At 41.2% G+C, this 27,107-nt stretch overlaps 1 protein-coding gene across 3 annotated transcripts in view; it reads left to right on the forward strand.

The window, feature by feature from the left end:
- Positions 1-27,107, forward strand: part of dlgap3 (discs, large (Drosophila) homolog-associated protein 3) — a 157,488-nt gene that overhangs the window by 72,870 nt on the left and 57,511 nt on the right. For 2 of the 3 annotated variants that reach the window (XM_065471159.1, XM_065471157.1), the window contains exon 2: positions 9,104-9,178. The exons of the other annotated variant lie outside the window; for it this stretch is intronic. The gene's annotated coding sequence lies outside the window, so the exon portion shown is untranslated. The remainder of the gene's footprint in view (positions 1-9,103; positions 9,179-27,107) is intronic. 3 annotated transcript variants of the gene reach the window in all.

Raw genomic sequence — 27,107 nt, forward strand, 5'->3', positions numbered from 1 at the left:
ATGACCCTGGTGTGACCCCTCAGACTTTGCTCTGATTCATTCCCCACCTCACATCACTGCCACCCCCAGAGGAAATTGTCTCTCTCCTGATTGGCTGAAGTTTAGCTGTGCCAGATAGAGTGAAAGGTGGAAAACTACCACCAGTTCTCAAAAGCTGTGAATCGAATATGATAGAGAAGAGGAAACACTTTTTTTTGTAGCTGCTATTTGGATCCATTGAGAAGAAATCTTAAGCCACTGATGTTTTTCTTTTGTTTTTTTATGTGAAATAAAAAATCCAAACTGCACTCGAAAATTGGCTTGCTCACTGAAAAGTGAGCAGAAGAAGAAAAAAAGGAAATCTCCTAAATAGCTGAGAAAAGAAGGCTGAAATAAATCAAACGTGATTCTGTGCACATGTCCTTTTTATCCAAGTGTTATAAATGCAGCCAACATCAACATCCCGCTTGTTCTCATGCTACAAGAAACCATTAGCGAAACGTGAAAAAGGTTTTCAAAAAAACAAAAAATTCAGAAGAGAGCACCTCTTATGCTGAGAATCGCAGCGGGAATCGGGCTGCAAAATCTTGCCATGTGAACATTTGAATGGGAGCGCTGGTTTTACTCTTGAGTCAAAGTGACTTCTGAGAGGCGAAAAAGGGCTGCAAGCAAATGAAATCAGTAAAAGCGCCATCATCGAACAAATTTCATCTTTTTAGCCTCGACTGTTGCTTATTGGTGTGAAATCGAGAGCAGTTTAACTTGCAATCGGACAGCGATCAGTAAAATCAATGATTTTAAGCCCCTGAGATTGTTTGAGTGTATAAAGCAAATAATTGAACTGTAAATGGTTAAAGCAGCTGACGTGCGGGTTTCAGCTGTGAGCCAAAAGTCACAAATTTGTCAGTAATTTCTCATCGCAGGGTGCAATTTAATCCTGCTTTGTCAGATGTCTCTGGAGCTGCATGCACAGTGACCTGTGGAGTTGATGCCTTGATGTACTGGAAATAACAGGTTCATGGGATGGCTAATTCAATCTTTACTCACTAGTGACGTTTAGGCATTACAAACTACGTGTTTAGGTTTATGAAAACTGTGTAGTTTTCATAAACTAAAACTCATCTTTCACAACAGTAACCCCGCTCGTTGACATATGTCAAGTTGGGAGGGCTAGATCCCCGTCTCTATTGCCATAACCTTTAACGTAAAGGGCACACACACCAAAGTACACCTTCTCCGTAATAGAGTCACGGCAGCTGCTCTGAGGAAACCATGCTACTCGACACCCCGGGGATGAGAACTGAATTTGTTGAAGGCAGTTAGGATTTCCTTTAAAGCTGAAGAGAAAACTGAAGAGAGTTCAAATTTGTGCACTGAAAATAGCTGCAATGCCTGCTTTATGAACTTGACTCAGTCACCTCTTGTTTTGTATCATCATGCTTTTCATTCATTTTCATTTCTAGCTCGTTTTTATTTCCTTGCGTTAGTTTTTTTTATTTTTGCCTGTCATCAGGCATCATTTTTATTCTTCCTGTTTTTCCTGTTTCAGGTCATTTCCTCACGTATGATCTTGTTTTAGCCTGTCCTCTTTGGATTTTCAATTTGTTTAGCCTTTTGGTCTGGCCCTTGCTCATTTTGTCTCCCTCACTGACTCCCTTGAAGCGTTTGACCTAAAGATTATTTATTTATTTATTTATTTATGTATGTATGTATGTATTTATTTATTTTGGGGGGGGGGGGGGGGGGGGGTGGTCAGCTATCTTTAAAAACCCTGTGACTGTACCTGTGCAAATACCGAGATTTTCTCTCAGCACGATGCAGTGACGCCCTCTTGCTGTAACCTGTGTATCATATTACCAGTACTCTGTCTGAGGCTAATGGACATGCTATGCTATGTCTTCAGACTTTCTGTCTCGAGGCAAGTAAATAAATTGACACATGCACAATGGAGCAAAACGGCATCATGCATCATTCATTTCTGTAATCAGCACACTGTCAGTATATTTGTCTAATGATCCATAACGCATTAGCAAGCTTGGAATTGGGTCTCGGGTGAAGGGACACTGATAAAAAAAAAATTGTATTTAACGAATCACACGTGTTTGTGCACATTTTAAAAGGGTTGCAGCAATCAAACGTACACAAACTCTTTTCCTCGTCTGACTGACAATAATGAATGTGATTCGGATTGTTTGGGTGCTCTGGGGCATCATTGCCACCGATATACTCTCTAGCAGCATTGAAATGAATTTATCATAACTTTAGCCATTCCCCAAACTGCTCACTTATGACTGGCAACAACAACAACAAAAAAACGGAGGCAATATGGGGCCACTGTACTCAAACGCAAATCTGTTTTCTGGTTGTTTTATTTATTTATTTATTTATTTATTTATTTCAAAGATAGTTGTCTCGGTTTCCTCTGCTGTTACTCGTCTTCCTCTCCTCATGTCCTGTGAGAAACGAACAGTTTTACAGCGTTAAATGAAGCGGCCAAGCTTTGGCGAGGAAAGAGGGAGAGAGGAGAGAGAGGTTTAAGATGTGCAAGTGGAAGGTAGTGAGAGGCTAAAAGGAAAGAATAGGAGAGGGTGAAAGATTGATTAAGGAAGTGTGAAGGAAGAAGAAACACTTACTGTATCCACCTGCTGCCAAGGAATCGCCTAATGAGAGCTGAGGGATCCTTAAGAGCGAAGGGAGAGAGAAGGAGGCACAGAGAGAGAGAGAGCGGTACAAATGGTATGAAAAATGGTGAGCTGTCAGGTGAGTACTGGAGGGAGAACCGAGCTTTAAGCGTTTTGCCCTGACCACAGAGAATAAGTTTGTGTGAGTGCACCCATAAAGATACAAGACTGTGAAGCATTGCACAGCTGCATCTGCAGCTGCACCACACGCATATTCAAAAATATTTGCAGTCCATGCGATCCTTAACAGACATACAAAGATGTAACAGTGGTGCACGGTTCACTTGCTTGAAACCCTCTAGAGCAAGGAAAACTGACTTTTACCCCATCTTTTATTTCTGCTTCAGCATTTCATTTCCCACGTCTCCTTGCCCTCACCCCTCCTTTTACATTGTTTTCGGCCTTCCCTCGCCATTCTTTTCTCTTCTGCTCACCGACCTCTGATTCATACATACTTTCTTAAAAGCATCACTGACGCCTCACTCTAATGTGCAGCGTGTCCCCGGGCGTGCCTTGAGCTGGCACATTCATTTGATTTGTGTATAGTCAGAATATAGTCTCAAATCCATTAAGACAAGAGATGAGGGTACTTGTTTAGGATCCAGGTGTTAGTGCGTGCGTCTGCATATTAGAGGAAAATGCAGAAAGATCACGGTCATGTTGATAAAGTAAGGTATTACACACAAACTGTGTGTAGGCTTTGTTATATATAGAAACATTTGAGCTGCTCGGATTTTTACAGTATCCATCAGCTCTGTATAGAGTTCACTTTTTATTCCAATATGTGCCTTTCTAGTGTCACAGTCACCTAAGAAATACGTTCTAACACTAACAGGGGCTTAACACATTCTCAGATGTTCCATGAACCCTCTGAGGTCAAAGTCATTATCAGCCATGACCTTAACCCTATCCTAATACATTCTAACTCACATCATTTGAAAACTATTCACATTTTACGAAAATACAATTTGCCTTTCTCCGAACATTAAGTTCATCACCAGTGACTCCTTAGACATCACTTATCAGTAATCACTCCCATTATGATTCAGACTCTCTGTCAAACTTCGCCCACTAAATATGCCAGGATGTATGCGTTATCTATTTTGGTCAATGCTAAGCAGGTACTCAGATTATAAAGGGGACTTATGTCTGTAATGTCATTGTACTAGACATATGTGTATTTTGAAGTGCTTCCTTAAAGGGAAGAATGACGTTTTGGGTTAAATGGGACAGAAAAAAAAATTACCTAGCCATAGTGTGTAAGACTGAATGGTTTTCTGTCTCTCTGTCCAGGGTGTACTTTGGCTCTCGCTGGTATAGGCTCCAGCACTGTAACCCTAAAATGAATAAGTGGTTAAGAGGATGGATGGATAAATAGATGAATGGATAATAGTCATAGAAGGTGATGAAAATAGGTAGTACTTGCAGCTTGTGTGCATAATAACCCTTTTGTGGATGTTACATTTTCTGCACCCATGAGTATGCAAGTATACAGTCCAAGTGATGGGAACGTCATTGTTACTGGATGATCACAGGGCATGTGTGTGACATCCTGTTTGTTCAAACTTGGTGGATTTGTCCTTGAGACACACACCAAATGTGTACTTTAAGTGGACTCGGAAATAGTATAAATTATTCTTATTTCTTGTATTTTCTACTGCACTGTGTCTAGCTCTCAGTCATCTCACTCACAGCCTGATAGAACAACTTTTAAACTGTGCATTAATCTATACCTGATTTCTGTTTGTGTAATCTCCATTTTGTGGTTATCACAAAACTTCAAGGCGCTGTGGGATAAAGATGATGAACGGTATATACCATATGTAGAAAATGGACAGAACTGTTCAACTTTTTTCCCTCTTTTAAGCCGACAAAAATCCTCTATAGGGTATGTTTTCAGCACCGAAGCCAGTGTTCTGTTAATAGGATCTAATTGGAAATGGCTGGTGTTAAGGAAGTTGCTTGGGTTGTCTGAACTTAATCCTGTGGAAATCCCTAAGAAGTTATTAAAAATCTATGTGCAGTGTCCTAAATGTAGGACACTGATTCGCAAATGGAACTAAGCTTCTAGACTATTTGGGTTTAGCAGTTGCCCCAAAGTTGAAAATACAGTAATGCAATGGTTTTGACAAAGGCTCCTATGTTAGGGGAAAAAATAGCTTAAATATTTTATAACAGCATATTTTGTGCTCATCAGAGCCATCGAGCAGCTGTGACATTGCACAAAAGGGAAGTTTTTCCCTAATGGCATAATATTAGCTTTGTCCGTATTACTCTTTAGAAGGTGAAGATGCTGATTTCATTCTATAGTGAGACATGGGCCACGAGCCTCGGTCCTTAAACATCATATCAAACATGAAGCCACCGACTGTGTATTGAAGACCTGTTTTCTTAGCTGAAACATTAAACTCACCTGGTCTGCCAACCATTCAATTGAGCCAGTGTGAACTTTTTTATTTAGCAGGTAGCACCACTCTAATGTGTTATTTCAGTCACAAAATCTTGGGCTAGAAATTAGACAAATGAAGAACAAATGGTGAAAACAGTATAAAATAGTTATATACCACTCTCATTTCTGCAAGAAAGGGAAACTCGTCCAGCTTAGTGTCCTTAACCACGTGTGTGGTGGTTAATTCACTCAGCTTACAAAACGCTGTTAAGCTTAAACAAATGGAAAGCCTTATATCGCCTATATAATGCTTTTACGCTCTTTACCTGCACCATCTATAGAAGGTGGTTTATTAGAGCCATTAAAGCAAAGCAGGGCTGCTGTAGATTGTTCTGCAGCAACCGCTGTCTCTGCAGTCTCTCGTTGCAGTGGCCAGACCAGACCTGTCCTCTGCTGACCCACTATGAACTGGCCGTGCTGCTCAGCCCTGTGGGAAATCCTTGGTGCATGTCTGGCCCTAATTAATGCCCCTACTGCAGTCTCTTATTAGACGGAGAGATGGAGAGAGTGAGAGGGAGAAAGAGAAAGAGAGAGAGAGAGGGAGACAATTAAGTATTGATTATATTTGCATAAATAGCTGCAGTTGTTTAAAGCCTGGTATGACCCCACGTGTTAGCACAGCACTCTCTGGGCACGCATTGGGAGCGAAAATAAAGAGACGTAGAATGAGGGTAAAAAAGAGTTGACCGGAGTCGAGAGAATGCATGGATCTCCTGCAATGCGACACAGCCAAGGCTCTTTAATCGAGCCATCCCAAAGGCTATGCCACTACGTGTTAACTTTGCAATTTGAACCAATTATTGCCCCATTAGCGAGTCCACTGTATTAGGCTGGCAGAAGATAATAATGTTTTTCTGTTGAGTTGGTCATCAATATAATAGCTCGGATAAAACACCTGAGGAGGTGCGCTAGTCACTTTAGTGGTACTCTCTATATCAGCGGTGACACCTAATAAATGTGGCCTTTGTAATTGAGGGGAAACAGAGTGGAGTGCATGGAGAAAAGAAGAGAAAACAATTGCTGTTCTCCTCGCCCACGTTGCCCTTCTTCCTCCCTGCTGCTCGCATCATGCACCCCCCACTCGCGACCCTCAGCGAGGTCACTCCTGGTGACTAATTATTTAGGTGGAAGGACTACAAAAAGTTGTTGTGCAAGTACAAGTGCAGAGTCTGAGAGTGCAAACAGTGCAAGTGTGGATGCGGGTGAGTATATTATATGCATCTTGAAAGCGTGTATGAGGATGTTGACATCTATTATTAAATAAGCTGAAGCCCACTGTGCAGTTTTAGGGGTTATGTAGAGAACAGTTGTTACCAAAGAGAGCATGCTCCAAATGGCTCGTCCAGTTTATGCAGACAGATAAAAGGAAATTGCAAAGTTCACATTAATGTTAGGATTTTTGTGCGTTTAGCTTTTTTTTGTAAATCATGACAATAATAAGTTTTTTGTTTGGTTGTTTTTTTGTTGTTTTATGAATTTTCAATCAATCACTGTAATTTCATGCAACTATCCAGATGTTTTAAAACATTCACTGGAAAATGTAATAAATCAGAATATATCTGAGAAAGTAACAACTTAACGTCTTATAAGCATAGTAGTGGCAGATACTGTTTAGCTCCCAACATGTCTGTAACAGTGCCATATGCCATTTTGGCATATGGCTCAATGTGAAATAAAGGAGAAGGTGTAACCTTTGGGTTCCTACAAGCACTGAGCTTAATGTCCAGGAATAATCCAGAATGGGCATGATCTGATTGTGTGTATGTATTAAGCAGCAAAATCATTAGCTAAGTACAGTGATCAGCTACAACCATGATGCCACCTGTCTAAATGCATTGCATGGTTTGTCTTGTTCTGTGAGGCAGCAGCCATTGGGGAGTGCCATGTGTACTGAAAATGAAGCCTTTGGTTGTATATCCACACATATCCCAGGACATTAGTGCTCCTAGCAGAGCGCCGCATTGTAATGAGATAATCAATGTTATTCACGTCACCATCCACTGCCTATAAAGTTGAGGGCCCTGTTGAGTCAGTTACTCAGAATCAGATGCTCGTTTCTGTCGTATCTCCAATCTGTTACATACTTTTATCATTGTTTTTAAAAACACTGAAATATATTTATGTGCTGTTGTGTTAATAAAGATCATGTCAGCAGCCTTGTCTCTTGCTGTGTCTAATTTTAATTTGATGTTTGTGCACTTGTGGGACACTATTATAACCTAGTACTATAAATAATTACTGCAGTTTGCGCATCACTGAGTATTAGATACAAGCATGATACGACAAAAAACAATTTCTAGTGTAGAATTCATTTCAAAGCAAATGAATGAATTTGCATTGAATATGTCTGGCAATGTTTTCTTTTGCTGTGAGAGAGCTGACTTGAAGTTTCTCATTTGTGCTCTCCAGTGTATTTATGAATCAAGCAGTTTGTGTTACTGGAAAACGAGAACACAAAGCACTGTGTGTGTGTGTGTTTCTTTCAGCACTGCTGGGAGTTTTACCTGCTACATGTGCACCATACATTAACCGTGTGCCATGGACGTGCTTGCGTGCGAGAGAGCATATCAGTCTGCGTGTTTGTGCATGAGTTTAACTTCATATTTTGCGTATGACAGTGCCAGCAGGGCTGATCAGTGTCCATGCTGAGGGCTTTGTCACAGCTGACCTATATTAGATGAAAGCAGCTGGATCAGTGGCCTACAGGGACAGCAAAAGAGTTGTGTTCTAATTATCTCTGCAGCTAGCTAGCGACACATCACACCCGCGCACACACCCATGTACACACACACACACGCACACTTTTTGCGACAAAATCAATGGAGGCTCGTGAGAGCATCTGCCATGCTCTGCTTGATGAGTGACAGCAGCACATCCTCCATGTAGGATTGGCAAAAATACACCGCCTCCTGTCACACAATGCATGTTAAAACCATTTTGTGATGACTTCGGTCTCTGAATGCAACACTGCATGACACTGCCATTCCACTGAGTAAAATATCATTACCAGGTGATCACAGTGAAAACGATTTCATACTGCTGCCGTGTCCTTTAGGGATTGTTAAAACACATCCAGTGCCTTGTTGATGATTTCTCTATGGATTCAACTGTGTAAATGTTGTGTGTATATTAGCTGCTGTTGCCATGGAGCACCAAAGTAACACATGCCGAGGGTGTGCATTAGCTGTAATGAGGCACAGACTAACAGGAAGGGGGGAGTCCCAGAGAGGTATTGCTAACAGCTAGCAGTACTCACTGTACTCATGCTAATGCTAATGGATGGGTAATAAAGCATGCACAACCCTGTGGCATCCTGTAATACCACCAAAGTTAGCTTGCTAGCATTTTATGTCACACAGACAAAGCATCCTATTTTCCTGTTGGCGTCTTATCGCACACACAGCTACACACACATGTTCTCCCATCAGGTGACACAGTGTTACCTTGTGTAAGCCTCTGTGTGTTTCTTTTCTGAAGTTCAATGATTTCACAGTTTCTGCTGCTTTTAGGAGGTAATTGGATGCAGCACACACTCAATTAAGCTGTTAGCCTCTGAGTCATCCCCTCCTCTTTCTTTCTCTCGTTATTGTCCGTATCTCTTTTCCATCCCTTTATTTCCATGGCTAATTTCACTCTCTCTGCTGTTATCTCGTTCTCCTCTTGTCATATCCTCCTATCATCCAACCATTCGTGGCTCCGGGGCCTGGCATTCCTAACAGGGGAGCTGAAGTGTTAGTTAGGCAGTCAGGGGAGGCTTCTTGTTTTGGGACCGACAGGCACATCTTCCACCACATTGCAGGCACCGCCGGGGACTCATTTACAGGTCAGAGCTTATGGGGAGGGGGTGCTTTTCCCATAACGGGGAGAAGGATGTACTGTAGAGAAATGGAGCTAAATGTTTCCATCAACATGTGATAGGTCTGGCGCAAATCTGCACGTGAGATTTTTATTTGAGCTTCCCTGATGTTGTCTTTGTCTCTCCCCCTGTCTGCAGAGTGACTGGGACCGAGTTATTTTTCCATCCTTTTTTGCCTATACACATGGAGCACCATTTCCTGATGAGACTGTGGTAAGTAGAAGGCACAATCACACATGAATGTAACTCCTGCAGCTACACGTCACCTGTACCCACATACGAATTCCACTTCTGTCTTCTGCGTCCTTGAAATCCATCCCTCTGGGATTAACCCACGTCAGTGAAACAGCTCAGAGAAAGTGGGATTCTGAAGCATGCCGCTCACTCTCCTGCATGGCCTGCCTTGTGTTTGATCTCACATTTGAAGCAATATTGACTAAGTCGCGTCTCTGGAGATGTTTGCTGTTGTCAACCGTCATGGCTGAACACTACATACAACAGTTTAAGCTGTCACTACCCTGCGTGGGTTGGTTGAGAAACATCGACATGACAAAGTTGCCACACTGTTGGTCTTGCATTTTGGAAAGAGGCTGATGGCGAGAGGAAAATAGAAACAGTAGATGGAAAGATGTCAAGACAAGTACAGACTGGCACAGTAGTAAAGTAAAAAATAGCTGGCATGACTGACCGATCGTGCTGGCCCGAGGATGTACTACTATTCTTAGCTTCAGTCTCCTCCTTTTTCTCCATCTCCCCTCACTTTCTCCTCCCTCCTTTCTCTTGATTCGCTCTCGTGACGTCAGCACTCTACAGGCCATCTGGTGTCTGGAGGTACCCTGGATCTATCTACTCTTTCTCTGTAATTGGCTAAAACCATTCAACGGACTTCCATCTATCTACCTCCCAAACATTTGTCATTTTATTTATTTAACCTCTCTGTTCACTTGTTTAGCCTTCGTCACCTCAGCTAATACAGTTACGCTCCTCTCTTTTTGTCCATTGTTGGATTTACCATGTTAATGAAATGCTGAAGCTTTCACCTAATTACAGCTACAGAGAGGGCCACTTAGAGGCTAAGTGCCCTGTGTTTGTGCATTTTATCTGATGTAATACAAAGCCAGGATGTGATGGGATGTTCTATATAAGTAAAATTACAGATGCATCACATTGTTGCTGTCAGAACCGGAAACTCTCTGCAACATGCCTAAAATGGCCTTGTTCTGTCGCCAAATAGCGTTATCATTCCTGTCATTGTCATCAGAGTAAATATATATTCTGACAGTTTTTGTGTGCTCTGAATGAACTAACACACATTAGAAAATAATACACAGGTTGGACACCAAAGTAGTCTTCTCTGCTATGTCTAAGAATACAGATAGACTTCTATGGTCACTGAATGATCATTGTCATGGCATAGCCTCTTACCATAGGGTCTATTCAGGTAATTCAAGAAGTCCTAAGATGGTTAAGATGGTTAGTCAATCAATCATAATCAAGAAGACCCATTATAATGATAGCTCTCTAACTCTTTTAACTCTTAGTCTCTGCACAGGCGTTTTTACTTATGTCGTTTAGATTTTAGGAAAAGTTGACTCTACCTAAAAATTGATTTAGTCACCTTGACGTCCCCCTTTGGTTTGCTTTCAAATTTTAAAGTTCATTTGATGTCTTGGTTTTTCAAAACATCAGTGATGGATCTTCTTATTAAGAACCCAAGGATTTTGATTGATACACTAGTGACTTGTCAAATATATCCACACCTCAGATCATACCCTGTTTATCATCTATCTAGGTGTTTACTTTGTCAGTTACAGTGGGTTCATCATGTAGATTATGTGTGCACCTGAATTAGTCAACACTTGCATTTTTTAAGACCTCGCTGAGGTTTAAGATCTGTCAAGCTCAGATCCCAAGTTCAAAATTAAAAGGGCTGGAAAGATAGTTGACGTGCTCCTTTCATTTTCCCGTCAAGAGTCAGTGATACAGCAGGGTCTGAAAGTTACTGAGGACAAAAATCACATCTTTAGTAAGTATCAGTTGACGCCCTCAGGAAAAAGCTTTAGGGCACCAAACTGCAAGTTAAATAGGTATAAATTTTCTATTGCCAATATCGGCTAATTATTCAATTGTAATTAGGGTAAAAATGTAAATGAGTGTTTGTATGTGTGTTTTATGTTTCCCTCAGTTGTCCAATTTAAATTTCTCCGAAGTGACACAATAAAGGCTAATCTAATCTAATCTAATCTATTTCAGTCTAAAAGAGACCAAATAAAGGAACTTTAGGAGTCACCCCCTGCTGGTCGTTCAAAGGAATGCAAGTTTGCAGCCCTCGGCACTGACTACACTTTTCAGTATGAGAGGATACTTCCACCTTATAAATTCTGTTCCTTTCAGTGGCTTTGCTTTACTAACACATCCATAACTGTCCTTGGAGTTTTCTTTCAACTTCTGGTAGATTCTCATTCAGGTGCCAACTGACAAAGTGGGGCTGGAATACATTAATAGAGCACAGCATCTGTGCTTTTCCTGCTGGTATAAGTCAAAATATCTACTGCAGAAAAAAAGCCAAATTCACACGGTCAAAGTTAAATCGGAGACCATAAAGTACATTTAACAACATCAATTCCATGAATACATAAGAGCACATTCGCAAAATAGCATTTGAAAGCACTGACAGAGTTTGTGGCCATGTGTAAAATGAATTTTGTGGTGTGAATGAAAAACTTTTTCAAAGTTCTCTTTTTAACCCAAGGCACTTTTTAGTGGCTGCCTGATGGGAGTAGCTGTAAGGAGTGGTGAAGGAGGTCTACAGGGCCCTTAGCAATGGAAGCTGTGAGGGTCTGAGAGTTGGGTTTAAGTGGTGCTGGTGATTTTGGTTGCATGCTTGATTATTCCTGTGAGCTTTTTCTTGATTTTCACTGTGAAGAAGTTGCAGCAGGATGCTGTTTCTTGCGCTGTACCCTAGGGACAAGGCTGGCATTCAGGAACAGCTGGAAAAGCTGTTCCACTCCTACAGTTTATATAAAAGATGGATGTAACCACTGTGATGTCAGCGATTGGTTAGTGAAGTCCCATTATGAGTCCTCGACCTGAGTGTTTTTGGCTTCCGCATGTTGGTTTTGGGAAATGGGGAGTGACGAGTAAAGGCTGGACTTGGCTTTGGCAGAAGTAAAAAATGCATGCTCATTGGCTACTAACTTGGGGTTGACAATTCATTAACCTTCAGTAGTGGTCAGAAATGGGAGGTTAGGGCATTCCTCTGTGTCAGCTGATGCAAACTCAAAACTTCTTGCATCTTTACTTCTTGTCTTGTAAAGTTTATGTGCATTTCAGCAGCAGTAATTCTATCAGAGTCACGTTGGGCTTTCCTCCCTTACTACTGATATGTTTTTTGTAATTTGAATGCTATAACTAAGGACTTCCTCTTGACTTTTCACATTAAAAGTCTTGCTGCCTACCATTTATGGGCATATTTAATGGGAGAAAGTGTTGAGTTTTGCTGGTTATGCCTTGACATCAATTAGAATACAGCTTGTGACTACGTGTTTCACTGACAAGTCCACATGAAGCTTTTAACTGATGACTTGTGAGGAGTATTTTGCAGAGATGAGTCACTTTCCTCCATTTTCCTCCCTCACTCACGTCTCACTTCTGAATGGTTATAGGTGTGTGTGGCTACACAGGCTTTACTGCATGCGTGCGTGCGTGCGCCTGTGCGGCTCGCAGATCTGTGCCCAGTCTTCCTGCTGTGAGCATATGGTTTCTGGGAGAGTAACTTCAAACAGCAGCTTTTTGTAGCACTGAAGGACAGCATCTCATTAGGACGTGTGCAGTTTAGTGTGTGTAGCTGCAGACAGAAGCGAGCCTGCATTAGAGCAGGTTATCAATTTAGTTTTTTGATTATCTGCAGTGGAGCTTATCGGGAGGAGATAAGAGAATTAGGGCAAAAATAATTTTCCCTGAGCACTCCTGCATCCCAACGTTGTTCCCAGCAACAACATATGAGATTACAATCGTCCCATTTTATGTTCTAATTTCTATATTTCTCTCACAGGTGCATTTTTTTCCTTTTATGTTCAGATAGGACTCTTTCTGCAGTTTTTGGATAATAAAAGTGTTTATTATCGCTCTTCTTTATCCAACATGCACAAGAAAGGGACATTCTGTCATGATTCGGCTGTGTGGCAGGTAGGAATGGACCCAAATGCAAACTCACGGGGACAGAACTTAAACTCAAAAGCACAGCTTTACTGCTGGGAAAGCAGATCATACAAACAATACAAAACTAAACTGGGAAAAACTAATTATAATGTGCACCAGGAGAGACAGGTAGAATCACACACAGCTATGAGGGAGAACACGACACAGAACTGAGAGAGACGCGGACATAAATACACAGAGGGTTAACGAGGGAGGTGGGAGCACACGAGGAACACAGGTGACACTGATAATCATAACGAGACACCGCAGGCGTAAACACAACACTGACGTACACTGACGGGAGACTATCAAAGTAAAACAGGAAGTACACAGAGACGCAGACCAGAGGGGAAAAGAACACAGACATAGCGGGCTGGGGAAAGCATGGAATAAAACACAAGGAGGAGAAATGAGCGTTGGGGACACACAGATACGTGGAGGGGGACACGAGGGGTAAAGACACAAGGGGAATCTAATGAACAAAACTCAACAACCTAGGAATCATAGAATAAATAGAGAGCAACATACAAAAACACAAGAAAACTAAGAACGCTGGGTCAAAATGACCCAGGACCATCACACGTTCATCAAAGGCAGAATTTTCTGTTTAATGTTATTCAAAAGAAAAATGAAAGGAAAATAAAATATACAGAACAAAAATAGAGTCTATTGCAGAGCAATACTGCAAATCTTGGTATCAGTCTGATGCCAGGTAAATATTGCAGATACCCATACCAGTGTTTTTAACCTATAAAGGCAGTTTATGTAGGAGAGAGCAGCGTGTTATGATTCATGAGCCGAATCACCATCAATTTGCAAATCCTAAACACATTTTAATAACTACTAAATCACACCATTCAGCTTTTCTTTTATTTTAAAACTGGGTGTTTTTGGAGACTGTAATGTAAATGTGCCTGTCTCTAAACATGTTGGGTCAGCCTCTCTCGTTTAAATGTACTAAAGACTTTAAACAAAATAAACACATTTCATTTCCAAAACAATTATTCATTTAATACAAGTCAGTGGGATACATACTAAACTTAGAGAATAAAAACAAAGCATCAATCCTATCACCCCACGATCGAAAGAATACCAATTCCAGCTTTGGTTTTGATATTATTGATATTTGGATCGAGTCCAGGTCGAGAGAAAAGACAACCAGAACCAGTGGCTGTATTCAGTCCAGAAATCATAGAAAAAAAGAGAAAAAAACCCCAATGAAAATTATAAACAGAACTATTATTTTCCATGTCTCGATCTATCCGTCTTTTTTGCCCCCTGGTCTCATTCCCACCCTCATTTACCCTCTTTATCTCCCGCCGGAGGATTTATGAATATCTTTCATCAATGCTAAAAGCAGCGCTCGTCTGTTCTGAACTACTGAAGACCTGTATCATAAGATGAAAGAAAAAAATGGAGAGACTAGAGTTAAGGGCTTGCAGCCTATGTAATGTGTGTGTCTGCGTGCAAGTGTGTCAGAAGAAGAAAAAGAGCGATGGAGTCGAGAGATGAGAGGCAAAGGGAGGCAGAGACTGTCTCAGCCGTCACATGATTTAATCAAAGCCATCCATCACATCAGGATAATTAGACAGCAGCATGGATCGCACGGCCAGAGCCCATCAGTTAGAACGCACGTACACACAAACGCGTTCACACCCATCTGTACTTCTATCCAGAAAACAAGAGAGGAGGGACCCGGCACAGTCAGCACTGTATCCATTCAGGACTGTCACAGCAAAAACATGTTGGCACAAAATTTAGACATAATAACTCAGCGACAGACAATGGGGAACGGTTTGAGCGAGTCAGCCTAAGTTGGTCTCCGTTAGTGGGGCTTTCAGTTCTTGATGGCTAATTAATTGCGCAGAATAAATGCTGACAGTCAGAGAACTCTGCATAAAGCCAGATAATGACCAGAGTTCACGGCCTGACTGCAGAAAATGTCAACAAAAAAAGTCAGAAAGTGTCATTTATGTTTTAAGACCTGTCCTGCAGTAAGAGGAAAACAACTTAACAAAACTCTGCTTACTCCTAATCTAGCTTTCCATTGTGTTTTAGATTTTATGATAAAATCTGTACACAAAAAAGGTTTAAAGCCATACTAGTGGGATTTATATGATAACGTGCAATGCAAAAGGACTTGTATTAACTTTTATTAACAAACCCTCACATATTAATCTCCCGAATCTATTGCCCTTAACATTATATGCTGTAGTCGAGTCTCTGCACTTTAATCACATAATTTCGAGCAGCAGTGGGTAGCTGTTTTCACTAAATGGGTCTAAAAAATTAATCTACATTACCAAATGTCAGGCAGACTAAACACAGAGGAGCCTTTGGCCTCTTAGAGATGGTGTTTTTTGTGTGTGTGTGTTTTTTCAGATGGCAGTGAAGACTAAAAAGAATATGCGAACCGGACCCCAAACAATGCTGAATTGCCCACATCAGCTTCATAAATCACATGGCCTCTAGCCAAAAAATGCCTCGTGGCTTAAATAATTTCCTCTTTGCTGTGCTTTGAAATTTCCTTTTGTTAGTGACTTTTGGTTTGGTTTGATCCATGAAATACATGTCCTGAGCCTTGAAAATAGCCTTTGTGTTGCAAGGCAACATCTGCTGCTTAAATAGTGCGGGCCTCAAGGGTGTTTAAATTGTACCAAGTATAAGTATTGTAGTTGAGAGAGAAAGATTAGTGCTGCTGTTGTTAACTATAACAGCTATTATTATCACTTCAAAAGACTTTTCTTTCATCCTCCAAACATTGCAGTTGAGCTTAAGGTGGATTTAGACTTTGGACTTTTTATTCAAACTCAAAAGAACAGAAGCAGAACACGTTTGTCGTAGTATGGTCACACCAGAAAAACATACTTCAAAACTCTCTAGCTAAGCCTCACCGGTCTTTACTTCCTGTTAAATGCTGCCACATTGATTTTGAACTGTGGACTTACCAAATGTGAATGTACACCTTCCAGCCAGTTCACCTTTTTCATGTGACTTAACATCAGTATGGGAAAGGCAAAATGAGGCCTCACACAGTTATTTTTAGCAGTTTTGTTAAGCTAAAGGTCAGACAGTAGTCATATCGGATGGACTTGTGACTATCCAATCAGGTTTTCGCAGCTGCTAGCAAAAGGTAGAGGAAAGCATTGCTTGAAAATAAACTCAAATAAAAAAATGGATCACCATTAAATGTGCTTATTAGTGCTTACCGTTGCTCTGGCGATGAATCCTTAATCTCCTAATAGCAGCGTTACTGACCCAGTCAAATCAAAACACTTTCATTCTGGATTTTTGATACAGTTCATCACCATGTGGAGCTCTGGCAGAAACATTAAGGCTTTCTGTATGTCTACTGCAAAATCCTAGAACTTGCAGTAGAAATGTATTAAGGGAACCAGAGTGATCCTAGCTTCTGGGTTGGCAAGCCTTGGTGTACTCTATAATTTGCCACTGTTGCTTTTGAAGCTTGATGTGCCTTCAGTGTAACGCCAAAAAAAATAAATAAAATAAATGAAATCCTGATGGGTTGTTAGTCCTGTGGTGGACTGACAACCTGTGCAGAGTGTACCCAGCCTTTCAACCTATGACAGCTGGGATAGACTCCAGCTCCATCATGATCCTAATTGGATAAGCAGAAGAAAATGGATGGATGGATCTTGATGGCCAATTAAATCTGTTGTTTGATACAATCAGTGGAAATTTCCATGAAGTTTTGAGTGTCTGTGTAACATCTATACATTTATCTATATGGTAATCTGTAGATACAGTCAATGCTATTGGAATCAACTTTCTAGTAATGCCCAAATGTGCATCAGACCAACAGATAAGACTTGGTGCTAATATGATTTCCCACTCACGTCCTTTGTTGCTGATGTGTTGCACCTTCACATCGCCTTTATTAAGCCTTGCTTCCTCCCTGCTTTCTGTCATGCCCTGATATTAAAATAATGAATAAGCGTTTCAATGAAAACTGTTGGAAGCCCTTTCTGTCTTTACGCAGATTGTTTAATGATGCTCTTACTAAAGTGCTTTTTTTACGTTTGTTAATTGTTGATTTTAATAAATCAAACACAATAGGAGCACCGATGCCTTAATCCACCTGTCGAAAGAAAAAAAATTAATGATTTTGCCAATTACATGCAAGTCATGTGATAGGTATTGCAACTAGAGATTAGCACTAATCCTTTCAAGATGTATTTTTATTGTCTTAGCTCATAATCAACCAACAATGTGGCTTTAACGCTCTGAGTGATCCTGTTTTAATGGTAATTTTAGGTTTGCATTGATTTGTTGTGGGGGAGTGCAGTGGATTTATGGGCTCTCACAGGAATTTAAAAACAATATAGACTAATTAATGTGTGCCTTCTCTAATAAATGCATGCCAGCGCCTGCAGACTGGTGGCTGATCCTGCATGATGGCAGTAGGCTCTGCTCTTGCTGCGTGCACCGAGAGGCCGTGCCCTTTTTCTTTTTTCTCTCACATGTTCTCATTGATCTTGCGACCAAGTTGCAAGAGTGCAGCGCTCAGATTAGAGTTTTTCCTCTTGTTCTTTCTACCTCACCCCCCACCAAGCTGCGACAACCCTCATTTTCTCTCTCCCTTTTCTCTTCTCGAGCAAAAAGACTGCAAAAAAAAAAAAGTATCACATCTTCATTTGCCATTATCACCCTATCTCTTCTTTGGATGCAGCCTTTCACGCTGCATTTCATTTTCGCTTGTGACCGAGTTGTCGGTGCAGGTAATAAGATGGTTTGAGCAGAAAACAGATTAGAATTGTCACGGAAACCAGCTCGTAACAACTGATAGATGCAACGGGAACAATTGGGGGGTTCTAGCTTTTTCACACAGCTTGTCGCATCTGTGTGTCCTCACATGCGCCTTGTGCAAGAGGGACATGAAGACAGGTCCAGCTTGTAGACGCTCACAGTGACCTGTCCTGTGAGTCACTGGTGAAGCAGCATACGCTTGCAATACACAGAGACACATGCAGAGCGTGAACGCTTCGTTGTGTGAGCATCAAGAGACTAAAGTGAGTGTTTTTATTTATCTATCTAAAAGAAGCTGAAGTCTGTTTCATCTCTGATTTCTTTTTTTTGTTTGTTTTTTATCCTCACACGCATAAAACTCACTTGATCACTGGTTTACTCGAGTAAAAGAGTGGGTGGATTCTTGGATATCGTTGGCATCGCAGCAGTGAGGAAGTGACTGGATCAACTTATGAGCAACACACACCTCGGCTTTTGAGGGCTTTCTTAAAGCTGAACATAACACTGTTTAATTTGAGTGTAACTCCTTGTCGCAACCTAGGTTTTAATATTTTCGTGTTTGCCACCACCACAAATGAAAGGCGGAGATGTGATATTGCAGCTGCACAGAAGAAACATCCCAGAAGTTGCCAGGCAGAAAAAAATAAAGCTGAACAGCAAACTTATCATCTCTTTATCTCTTTTTGCCGACTCAAATAAGGAGCTAACACGACTCTAAAATAGCTCTCACAAATCCAGACTCTGACGAATGTCTGTATCCTTGGACCATGTTTGCGTTTGAAATTTGAAACGTTTGTTAAAATAACATACGTGCTCTATATCTGGAACAATATAGAGAGTGTGAATGCTTGGCCGAGGTTAAAAATGGCACATTGCAGGTATGGTTACCATGGTGAAAGCAGCTTATAGCAGACAAGACCTGTGGTCATAGCCTTGAACATGGCCGATGTACACTGCGCACGTAATCAGCGTGGCCGGAGTGCACGGAGAAAACTGACACAGACGGAACACACTGACTGGTGGGTTTCAGCATTGTGCAGCATGTTGTATGTCACATTAAACAGTTATGCAGATTTCAAAAGACAAGACCTGCATTCAGGGATACTGTGTTAGCCAAAATGAAGTATCATACAGCCGGTCAGGTCCAGCCCACTGGATGGCTTTGAGTAGTGTGAAAATTGCTGAGAAGAGGAGCATGATTTTTGGACTTTTCCCTGAAGTGTAAAGAATGGATCACATCATGAGAGTGGTTATCTGAGCTGTTAATTTCATCCGAGACAGAGGTCTGAATCACTGTCGCCCGTGCAGCCTTCTTACCCAAATCACATCTGAAGTAAGGTGGTCAAGCAAAGGGGACCGTATCCATGTGCGTTTATGATTTCTTTGTTTGCAGTCTCACTGAATATTGGAAAACTAAGACATATTGCTTAAATTGCACTTATTTTTCTTGACATCGAATAAGCTGGTCATTATATAAGGATGTACTTTCAGTATATGTTGTTTTACTTGTCTGGCCAACATGAGGTAATAATGCGATGTATGAAGCCCATTAACTATGCCGTAAACTATGAAAACAACAACCCACAGTCATGAAAAACTAAGTACACCACCGCACTCAGTATCTTATAGAACCACATTTAGCAACAATAACTTCATTTTCTGTCTGGGATCATTGTCCTGTTGCATGACCCAATTCTGGCCAAGATTCAGCTGTCCAACAGCCTCACATTTGACTCTAGATTCACAGTTGTCTTTAATGTTTTCCACTTGTGAATAATCTTTCTCACTGCAGAGATAACACTTATCTGGGATAACACTTCCCAGATTGATGGGCAGCAACAATTGCTTCTCTGATAATATTGCTGATGTTTTTCCCTACGTAGCAATTAATTAACACACACATGTTTACATGATCAAACGTACCTGCTCAGGTTCAAATTGAGCATCAGAATTAAGAGGAAAGGTGATTTTAAAGACTTTGAATGTAACATGGTTTTTGGTTGCTAATGTGCTGGTTGGAATATTTCAAAAATTGCTGATCTGTTGGGATTTTCCCTCATAACCATCGCTAGGTTTTACAGAAAATAGTCCAAAAAAGAGAAAATAAACAGCGAGCAGCAGTTCTCTGGTTGAAAATGCCTTGTTGATGCCAGAGGTCAGAGTTGATAGAAAGTAAATAACCAGTCAATACAACCAAGGTATGCAGATGAGCATTTCTGAACCCACAACACATCCAACTGCAAAGCTGATGGGCCACTCCTGTCAGTTAACAACAAGAATCTGAAACCACAGTTCACAAAGGTTCCCCGAAACTGGACAATAGAAGATTGAAGAAACGTTGCCTTGTCTGATGAGTCTCGATTTCTTCTGCAGCATTCAGACGGTAGGGTCAGACTTTGCCATTAAAAAAATGAAAGCATGGATCCATCCTGCCTTGTATCTACAGTTGAGCTTGTTGTTGGTGTAATGGTGTGAGGGACATTTTATTACCACAACCTACCTGAGGGCTGTTTGCCAACTGTGTATTTAGAAAAAGATTGTTTCCGTCTTCTGATGCCTTCTTCCAGCAGGATAAAACGCCACTGTGAGCTCACTGTATTCGAATGACTTCCAGTGTCACCAGATCTCAACCTAATCGAGCACCTTTGTGATGTGCTGGAACAGGAGTGTAGCATCATGAATGTTGCGCTGACAAATCTGCAGCAAATGCATGATGCTGTCATGTCAGTATGGACCAAACTCTTTGAAGAATGTTGAATCTATTCCACGAAGAACTAAGACAGTTCTGAGGGTAAAATGCAGCGCCTCTCAGGCCTAGCAAGGTGAAACTAATAAAGTATCGATTGGGTGTATATTAGGTCTGTATACGTCTCTGTATATATACTGAATTGTATTTTATACAGACTTTTAGTAGCTTCTAAGAGGTGAAACTGTATAACTCAGTCTTCAATTTCTTTCAATGAAGAAAAAATGAAGAGAATATCAAAAAGAAGTGTTAGGATTTCTGTAAAGACACGACACGTGACAGAGCAGAGGGTAGGGTATGATACATGAAATCCACGACTGAGCCACCTGCCAACCTGGCACTTGACTTTCACTTATTTTACATCCCATCACTTTCCACCACTGCTACATTTGTCCTCCCATATCCTCTTTTCTCTATCCTCATTTTTTGGTGTGCTCTTTGTTCCCTTGACTATGCTTTGACACTCCAAAGCTCTGCTCCCCTCATTAACTCTCTTTCATGAGGATGCAGATGACAATAATTGGTTTGAAAACAGGAGACAAAGGGATACAAAGATTATCCCCGGCTCACACCCACCACCTCTAGCACCCCACGAGGACAGTGCAGCTCTGCATCCTCCCTTCGACTTTCTGTCCATGTCTCTCTCCTGCAGCTCTTTCCTTTTACACGTCTTTTGTTTCATCACTGTCCTAACTCCTTCCCCCTCATGTCTTCTTAACCCTTTTCAAACTTTTTTTCTTCGCTCTCTGGATCTTACCCACATCCTAATGTTGCCCTCTGAGAAGAAGCAAAACAAATATATTATGTATAGGAAAGTGTGCGACGCCTGAGTATTTGGATGTATGCTTGTATGTGAATAAGTTCCTGCTTGTATTCCTCTGCGTCTGAATAGGGGCAGGAGGGGGTGGAAGACAAGGAGGAAATGAAAGGTCAAAACAGTCATACTGCTGTTATTACTACCATCCTCGCCACCTCCATTACGTCCACTGCCCACAACCACTGATAACGACGAAGGGACGGGGCTCCTGAACCGCAAAGACGGCAGGGTTAGCCATTCTCAGTGACTGACATTTCTGTATTACTTGTCTTCATCTTATCTTGAAGATGAGTATAATTCCTGCACTGTTAGGACTGTATTTCAGTTTAATCATATTATTCTGTCTGATTTTTCTCTTCAGGACTGTTTCCAAACCCTGAGACTGAGGTCAGTTTATTTGGGATTGACAGACAGAATTTATTGGCTTTGTTTGGAGTGTGAAATACCTTTGCACACCAGGCTGTCCACCCCGGAAAGTTCCATGAGAGTCCCCTTGGTGGTGGAGGAAAGAGGGCAAATGCTGCATCACTGACTTTGGACACCATATTGTAAAGGAGGTGGTGATGGAAAGGTGAACAACATGATTAAAAGAGAATTAAGAAGGTTTGGGAGTGGGAATAGATGGGTTATTACTATTATTAATATTAAGACCATGACCACCTGCAGCACTCCCACTACAAAGTATCAACAGCAGTGGTAGTTCAAATAAATAGCTGCATTAAAACAGATAATGAAAACTTGATAATATTAACAAGCAACCACCAACAGGAGTTACAATATTATAATAAAATAATTACGCACCAGCAGTAATAAATAAATATGAGCGACATAAAGCCTGAATTAAATTAACATGGACTGGACTTGATTAATTTGAAAAGAAAAAAAAAGCCTCCCTTTATTTTTCAAACTCCTTCTCCCCTCTTCCCTGTCTGTATTTTCTCAGGGAAATAAATCATGCGTTCCTGCCAGAATTAGAAGTGACAATCACACAGCCATGCACACCGGCAAACAGAAAGAGAGTTCTGTGAAATGATAATGGCATCTGATTAAACACTGTGACTAATGCGATGTCATCTTTCCAAGGAAGCCATGAACCTGTGACAAAGTGTTGGAGGGTGTGTGTGTGGGGCGGGGTGCGAAGGGTGGGGGTGACGCAAAGAAAGTGAGAACGAGGGTGGGTGGGTTAAGAACACAATGGCTGAGGAAAGTAAAATATAAGAAAAAGGAAAGTAAAGGCACACCATCATCCTCGACTTTGCCTCATGCAAAGTGGCAGAGAAATGTCAAGAGTGGTCATCCCGCTCCTTCTCGACGCGCTCCATCACTGTCTTTTTCCCTGTCGTTCCGTCCCTGCATCTTCTTCTCCCCATCTGTTCTCTCCTCATTTCTGTGTCCTAAAGTCACTCTCACCGTAGCCGTGGTTTATCCCTCGCTCCATTTCTCCTTCCTGTATTCTCTCCATCCCTCCCTTCCGGTGAGGGCTCTCAGGTTTCAGCTGTAACTGCTTTAGTGCACGGGATAATGGTCTGTAATTCACTTCCAGCTCCTCTTTGCTGGTCAGAGGCCCACTCATGTACAAGCAGAGAGAGGTAATCAGTAATCTGTGTGTGTGTGTTTGTGTGTGTGAGAGAGTGTGCGTCTGATTGTGTATATGAGGAGAGGGTCCTGTGGTGTTTGTATTACCTTTTCAGCCACACTGCTGTGAGTATGTGTGTGCTTCTTCTCCTCGATTGCATTCATACATGCACATTTATACATTTTCTGGATGAATGAAGCTGTGTGGGGATATGTTACGTAACCCCATGTAAAAATTAAATGCCCCTAGTGTGTAAATAATGAATACACGCACACACACACACACACAAACATGCGCATGTGCGTTCTCACGGTTACGAAGAAGTAACTAGGAAGCAACAGCCCCTCTGCCCCCCACATAACCCACTGTGGCACCACAGAGCGAGACTGCCCTGGACTATGAATAATAGAGGGATCCCATATGTGTCAGCTTGTAAAACTAGATCACCAACTGTGGGCCCAAGGAAGTTGGGTAGGCTCAGGGGTGCCCTAGGGCCTTTAGGGCCGGGGTTTAAGGCTAAGCAGGACCAGGCACAGTGTCCACTGTGTGTTGCCTGCCTCAGGGTGACACACAAAGTGGGGACTGAAACAGCCTGGATGAACATGGCAGTAGCATCTACACTTTTATCTTTGCTTTAACTGCACATATACACACAAAAAACTTGAATTTTACAGTGTTTATTTATCGGACAAAATAAGTTAAATTAAATAGCAGTCAAATCAAATTCTTTTTTCCAATCATTTTGGAACTTGCATGCGTATTTCCTTCTCTTACTGGTTGTTGCCATTTCTCTTCTGCTTCCTCTTCCTTTCTTCTGATTCCCGCGCTTGACTTCGAGGTGTCACCGTTATTATTGTCCGGCCGGAAATGGCATCCCAGTTAAGGATGGTTTAGCAATTTTGTTGTCCAGGTGGAAATCGAGAGAAATTCGGGAGAATGGTGGCTCCGGGAGATTTTCGGGAGGGGCACTGAAATTCGGGATTCTCCCAAAAAAATCGGGAGGGTTGGCATGTATGTGTATAGCCCGAGTCACACAGGCCTTGAGACCGATCAGCAACACGCTGGCAAGCTGGTTACTGTGCATTCATTGACTGGTTGGTGAATAGTTGCAGGAAGTTGCTTGTGGTTGCAAAGCAAAATTGGTTGCAAATAGGGATATAGTGCTGCACAGAAGAACTCCTTGGGATTGCTTTGCTTGTTAGCAAACTGATTTAACAGACGGACAGAAGCACAACAATTCATATGAATATTAACATTATTTGGGTAGGTTTGTATACTAATATGTTATGTTCATGGTTGTGCTTTAGCTACACTTAAGTGGCCAAAAAAAAAAAAAAAAAAACAGTAATAATACCATATGTAATCTTTTTTTTATTTAAGACTTTTTCTACATAGTCTTGCTCTGTGGAGGTGCCAAGTAAAAGAAAAATGTCTAAAGGGACAAATTTGTGCTACCATCGCTATTTTTATGCTGCACTCATTAAAATCGAACCGGCATATGGTCAAAACAGGCTGTCTGATAGCAAAAGTCCAGTGTCACTCAGTTTCATCTAAATGATTTCCACCGTTCTGAAAAAGGTGTTGTCAGCCTGACAAAATTTAAATTCAGCTCATTTTTTTAAATGACTCTCACTCATGACGGAAAAGGGCAAAAGTTCAACAATGAAGCCATGAAATGTTTCTATTCTAATTAACAGAAACACTTTTATATAGGTATACAGGACTGATTTACCAAATGTAGGCAAAATAAGTCAGAATGTCAAATTGTACTTTTGAGAAGATGACAAAATCATGTGGCCACATAAAATAATCCCGACTTTTCACATTTATGAATCTGAATTCATTGACATTTATCTACAAGCAGCAACAGAAACTGTGTCAGAGGATAGAGCCATGACCATTCATACAGTGTGTCGATAGCTTCCACCTAACTGGTGCATTTAGTTGCTCCAGTGCCTTTTTTTTTTAAATTTAAGCCTCCTTAGATTTGTTTTCTTTCCCACAGTTAGTAAATTTATCAGGTTTTGACATGGGTGTGTTGTCGCTGTCACGGCGCTGGTCCTTCCCTCCGTTGGCAGCAAGGTGTAGAGCTGCTTTGTTTGCCGAGATGTGCTCAGCAATTCAATTTCACAGCTCCGTCTCAGAGGAGAGCCGAAGAGCATAAGAGGAGAAGGGACAGTAATTGAAAGGCAGCAGAGCTCATCCTATGTCCCCTTCTTTGACATTTTCTTTCCTTTTTTTGTGTAATTTTCTCTCATATGTATGCGTGTGCCATTGTTGGTCTGTTTTGGACAACTGACATCAAAATGAACTATCATGAACAGAGCTGACTTGGTGTTTTCTCTTCCTTTGTCCACGCTTTTATAGGCTACAGAAAGCTGGCCTGGATTTGTCCTAAGAATGTGTTTTGATCTCTGCCTCGCTTTGAATCAAAGCCCTTTACTTTAATCAATAATTAAATTACCTGCTTGACAGCAGAAATAATAATTTTGGCCACATAAAAGAGTTGAATTTCAATGAAAAGGTACATTGTTACGTTTTAATCTAGTGTTTTTTCCCGCTTCAGGTTAGATTTTTGAAAAAAGTTTTCTTTAAACTTTAAAAGAAGAGTGCCAAGACTGGAGTCTCCAGTATTTCAAAAGCAATATTTTTTATTACTTATTTAATTACTAATATAAATTGTCCTACCATTTATGTGACTTTGTAAATATGCTCTGAAACCTCATTTTGAGTAGGAATTGCATGGAAATAATCCAAAAAAATAGATCCACTATGACAGACTTTATACTGAGTTTCTTGGATGTCTGGACATCGGCCCTTTCTTCCCTCGTTGTGACTCTCGACCGCAAACAACGGGGGCTTTTACTCCAGTGTAACTAGGTCTGAATGAATGTTTTGGCTGCGTTTTTGGCCAGAGAGGGAGAAACAGAGTCACGCTTCATAATTCACAGGGGGAAGGGAGATTATGCGCCATCTGTGTCCATATCCCGGTGGCCCTGTCACAATTGATCCACAACCCTTGACCTTTTCTGAATATTTTCCACTCACCCTGTCATGCGCGCCATGTTGGTGTGCGAGCATGTGTGTGTTTGTATTTTTGGCGTGTTTAGAGCGTGAGTCAGCCTGCTGCTTGATAACCTTTCCGCTGGATGGCAAAGTGCAGGTCAGACGCACACCAAGAGTTTCTCTCTCTTTATTTTGTTGTCGCTGCAATCAAAGGTCAAGGAGTTGTTTTTGCTGTAAAGTACACTCAAGGAACAGACTGACTTTTTTTGGAAATATTCATCTTTTGCCAAGTTATCGTGAATGAAGACTGTGAGGAGACCTGCAGGGCTGCAGTGCTGTCATCATTTTCAATTTAGGCTGATTCATGAGCGCAGTGGTATTAGCTGCTCTCTACCCAGAAATCACAGTGAAATCATTTTTATGGTACTTGTTTTGCTTTTGTTTGAAACGGGTGTTACAGACTACATGGTCCTTGTGTGCAGTTTGTTGTGTGAAGCCCAGGTTTTGGCTAAAACAGCGCCTCTCCTTTGCAGCGTGTTAGTAAACCTCATATCCATCGCAGTTTTATTTCAGGTCACAAAGTCATCAGCTGGTCTCTGTGCCAGTCTACGTTAGCTGTTTTATCAGCTGATACCTTCCTAAGCATACAAGTAGCAGATCTCATATAGCCTATCCATAGCTGGTGCTGAACTGCAGGCGTCCTCCTTACAGTCCAACTCTTCCTTTCATGTGTGTGTCTGACAGAAAAGACCAAACAGTCTAATTTTGTGTGTTGAAGCTGCTGCGACAGAGAAGTGACTCTCTTATGTAACAAATTTCTCCCTTTATGACTGTTTAGATCAAATGATGATTCCAGAATGAAGTCTGTGGCATTAAAATATATATATTATTGTAAATAAATATAAAAGTACATCCACCTATCTTCTTTGTCTTAACCAGTTTAGAGTTGTATCAAGGCTAAAGCCTTTCCCAGCTGTTTTAGGGTACGAGGCAGGACCGCACCCCCGTGCTGTGATAAAATATTCGGTTT

This window comes from Pelmatolapia mariae, linkage group LG22 (genome assembly GCF_036321145.2).
Source record: "Pelmatolapia mariae isolate MD_Pm_ZW linkage group LG22, Pm_UMD_F_2, whole genome shotgun sequence".
NCBI classification, from domain to species: Eukaryota; Metazoa; Chordata; class Actinopteri; order Cichliformes; family Cichlidae; genus Pelmatolapia; species Pelmatolapia mariae.